Below are 4,398 nucleotides of genomic sequence, written 5' to 3' on the forward strand. Positions count from 1 at the left end.
TTCTTGCTGTTCATCACTTTTGACTGAAGTACCCAGGAGATCAAATTTCTTAAAACTTTTAAGGCTGTCTCCAAGGATGGATATGTCCCTTTTCAGGATCATCTAGGACTAGGAATAAAACCCCAAAGAGAAAATATATCCAGAAGCCCAAAGCCTAAATTGAAGGATCTAGCAGCTCCTATCTTTTAAAAAAAGGTTTTAATGTTTTATTTTTTTCCAATTATATTTTTATAACAATAGCTTTTTATTTTTCAAAATACACATAAAGATAGTTTTCAACATTCAGCCTTGCAAAACCTTGTGTTTCCACAGTTTTCTCCCTCCTTCCCCCTCCCCCCTCCCTAGATAGCAAGTAATCCAATATGGATTAAACATATGTCAGTCTTCTAAATATATTTTCCACAATTATCGTGCTGCACAAGAAAAATCAGACCAAAAAGGGGAAAAAACACAAGCAAGCAAACAACAACAAAGGTGAAAATACTATGGCGGGACTCACACAGCCCCCACAGGCCTCTCTCTGGATGCAGATGGTTCTCTCCATCACAAGTCTATTAGAACTGGCCCGAATCATCTCATTGTTGAAAAGTCCATCAAGTTGGTCATACAATCTTCTTGTTGCTGTGTATAATGATCTCCTGGTTCTGCTCATTTCACTCAGCATCAGTTCATGTAAGTCTCTCCAGGCCTCTCTGTATTCATCCTGCTGGTCATTTCTTACAGAACAATAATATTCCGTAACATTCACATACTCTCCCATTTCCCCAGGCTTCAGTTGTTGCAATTTGAACCCTTCCTAAAGTATCACAAGTAGATTTTTCCAACATTTGATTTTCTATGTTTGGAAGTTCCCTTCTGGGGAGTTCTATTATTCATGGTATTATACTGTATATATAATTATATATGGTATTATAATATGGCATTATGGGGTTAGGAGTTTTGTCGTGTTCTGGGAGACTGATTCTTAGGGTGCCTCTATACATTCTGTTAGTATTTTATTTTTCCAGTTACATGTAAAAACAATTTTTACCATTTGTTTTTAAAACTTTGATTTCCAGATTTTCTCCTTTCCTCCCTTCCCCACCCTTTGAGAAGGCAAACAATTTGATATAGGTTATACAACACATTTTGTTTTCTTGATCAGTACATTTTACTGGTATAGTGAACATTTTAAAAGATATTACTTTTTTCTCTGCTCCATCACTTCTATATATTTGCATTCCTAATCTATTGTTTTCTCTTGTCTTTCTTTTGATGGGACTTGCAATTCAGGTTCTGGTTTTTCTATTCTGCCCATTAGTTTTGCTGTGCAAACAATAAATCTTATTCTTCTAATTTTTATTTCTCTTTTGAAAATTGCAGGCTTAGTGTATTGTGATTCTATGTTCTATTAACATTTCTCAAGGTCCTTCTCTCTCATCAAGTATTGAATTACTATTTCCCTCTGTTTTGCAATATGTTTTTATAGATATGAACTTATAGGCTATATCTAGAAGCCATATTTCTTCCTTTTGTTAATGTTTTTCTAATTGCTTGTGTTCAAGATCTTTTGAGTTTTCTTCTTCCTAAGATCTTTGGTAATTTTAGTATTCCCATCTGCCTTATTTTCTCTATCACCCACTCTCTGATTCTTTCCCCTTCGATGGTGATTTCCCTGGGAGACGCATCTTAAAGCAGCTAAGCCTCCTCCCTGCCCAGCCCCACTCTCCTTTATATTTTGCTTGCACGAGCTACCTTGTTGGACTATGTTGAAGATAAACTTTTCAAACCACTAAGTACAATAGATATGAGATTTTACTGTAGTGTTTGTTACTGTCATTAATATAGTAGGATTTAGCTTTTGGAGAGCAATTTAGATGTGTCCAAAGGGTATATAAAACTGTGCACACCCTTTGATCCAGCAGTATTTCTCCTGGGCCTGTATCCCAAAGAAATCATAAAGGAGGGAAAGGGACCCACGTGTGCAAAAATGTTTGTGACACTCCTTTTTGTAGTGGCCAGAAACTGGAAATTGAGTGGATACCCATCAATTGGAGAATGGTTGAATAAATATGGTATATGAATGTTATGGAATATTATTGTTCTGTAAGAATTGACCAGCAGGATGAATACAGAGAAGTCTGGAGAGACTTATATGAACTGAGGCTGAGTGTACAGATCATTGTACAGGGCAACAAGATTATGTGATAATCAATTCTGATGGACGCGGCTCTTTTCAACAATGAGATGATTCAGGTCAGTTCCTGTCATGGGCCAGAACTCTGAGTTTCTCACAAGGTGCTAACTCAGGAAAATTGATGAGACAATGGTTATCTAGTTTAGCATAGTGCTTAATAGTTCTCTAGGTTCAGTATGATTGATTTAATCTTACAACAAATAATGATTTCTTAGTGATATAATGATTGGTTTATAGTTTATATTCAGTGTAGAACATATAAGCTAGAAGCCTTAGCTAGGTTGAGGCAAAGGGCAAAGAAGACAGGCAGGAGCTCAAGCTCTCAGAGCCAAGCAAAGAGATTCATTTGATCTTTTGTCAAGCTCCTGGTAACTGGCTCTCTTCCTGCATTTCTCCACTGAGACCAAGGCAGGCCTGAAAGCCTCTCCAGAAAGCTGCCCAGCCCCAGGAAGGAGATACTAAAGAATCTGGACTTTATCACCTGGCTGCTCTTGTGGTGATTACTGAACTGAAAAGAAGGCTGCTCCCACAGACCTCTAGAAAACCGAACTAAGAACATTACAAGTTCCAATAGATTTGTGATGTACCATATACATCCAGAGGGAGTACTATGGAGACTGAATATGGAAGAAAGCATAGTATTTTCATCTTTTTGTTGTTGTTTTTGCTTTTTTCTCTTTTTCTTTCTTTCATCTTTTGACTGATTTTTCTCACATAGCATGACAAATATGGAAATATGTTTAGAAGAATTGCACATGTTTAATTTTAAAAATATAGTAGGTTTTACAGATGCCCCTGTTTGTAGGTGGCTTGATATCTATTACTATCAATTCTGGAACACTATATAATGGGTGTTCTTCAATGAGATCCAGACCACTCAAAAGAGAGTCAATCTTACTTTCACAGAGATAGCTAAACAGATGAAAAGCATGATGTAGTATGGTGTCATGGAGAAAGTGGTAGATTTGGTACCATAAAAGACATAAAAGGCACCTCGGTGCCTCAGCAAATAGAATGCTGAGCCTGAAGTCTAAAAGATCTGGTTCAAATCCAGTCTCAAACACTTACTAGCTGTGTAACCCTGGGTCATTCCCTTCACCTCTATCTGCCTCAGTTTCCTTAACTGTAAATTGGGGATAATAATAGTATCTATTTCCCCAAGGTTGTTGTGAGGATTAAATGAGATTATATTTGTAAAAAATTCAGAACAGAAGGAGTACAAGGGATAATGTTGTAAAAAATTACTTATGCATATGTACTGTCAAAAAATGTTATAATTATAAAATCAATTAAAAAAAGAAAAAAAAAGATATTTGTAAAGTTCTTGATATATAATAGGCACTTAATACATGCTTATTTCTTTCCTTCTTTTAACAGTTAATTCTTGTATGATTATGCCAGATTATGCTGAGCAATTAATTGGTAATTCATTAAATTAGCTATATCTTGGACAGGCACCTTCCATGTATTAAAGGAAAGTAGGCAGGATAACATCCGGAAAACTACATGACTGTAACTGTCCAGTTGCTACATGCTGCCCAAACATCATTATAAGACATCCCAATATTCTTCTAGTAATGCACATAGAACAGTGAGTCATGAGGTCCAGAAGCAATGCAGAGCTGCACAGTGGATTGCAACCTTGCCAAAGGGAGCTTTCCTGCATCATCACCTGGCAATATCAAAGGGAAGCTAGTCAATGACAGCTTGGGTAACCACAAAGTATCCAGAATGAAGAGAACATCAGGCAAGTGATGGAGGCGGGGCCTTGTAGCTTCCACTGTATGATGCTCTAACAAGGACCATAATTACTCGAGGTGAGGAAGGAGGGATCACGGATCCTTGGCAATAACATCACTGTCCAGCGGTACATGAGGCAGCGAAGTGCCCAGGATGCAGGAAGACCGTTGCCTTTAAGAAATTTACTAGTAAGGTGACTCCGGAAAAATCAACCTCAGTTTCTTCAATTACAGGATCAAAGAAGGCATCGAATGTGTCCGTGGAAATATTTAGAACAGATAAGGAGGGAAGATTAAATGCTGTCTACCACTCAGAAAAAGTCGGAGATCCGCCAGTCTACTGTGGGCATCGGGAGTTTTCTGAGAGCAAGTTCTACCACGTTCTCGCTCATTCTGCATAAACTGCAGCCCCCATAATGCATCTCATGAACTTTGGCCCTGATGGGTCGCGCTGATTGGTCATCTCCTACAGACTGCCCCGCC

Source organism: Sminthopsis crassicaudata, chromosome 1, assembly GCF_048593235.1.
Source record: "Sminthopsis crassicaudata isolate SCR6 chromosome 1, ASM4859323v1, whole genome shotgun sequence".
Lineage (NCBI taxonomy): Eukaryota > Metazoa > Chordata > Mammalia > Dasyuromorphia > Dasyuridae > Sminthopsis > Sminthopsis crassicaudata.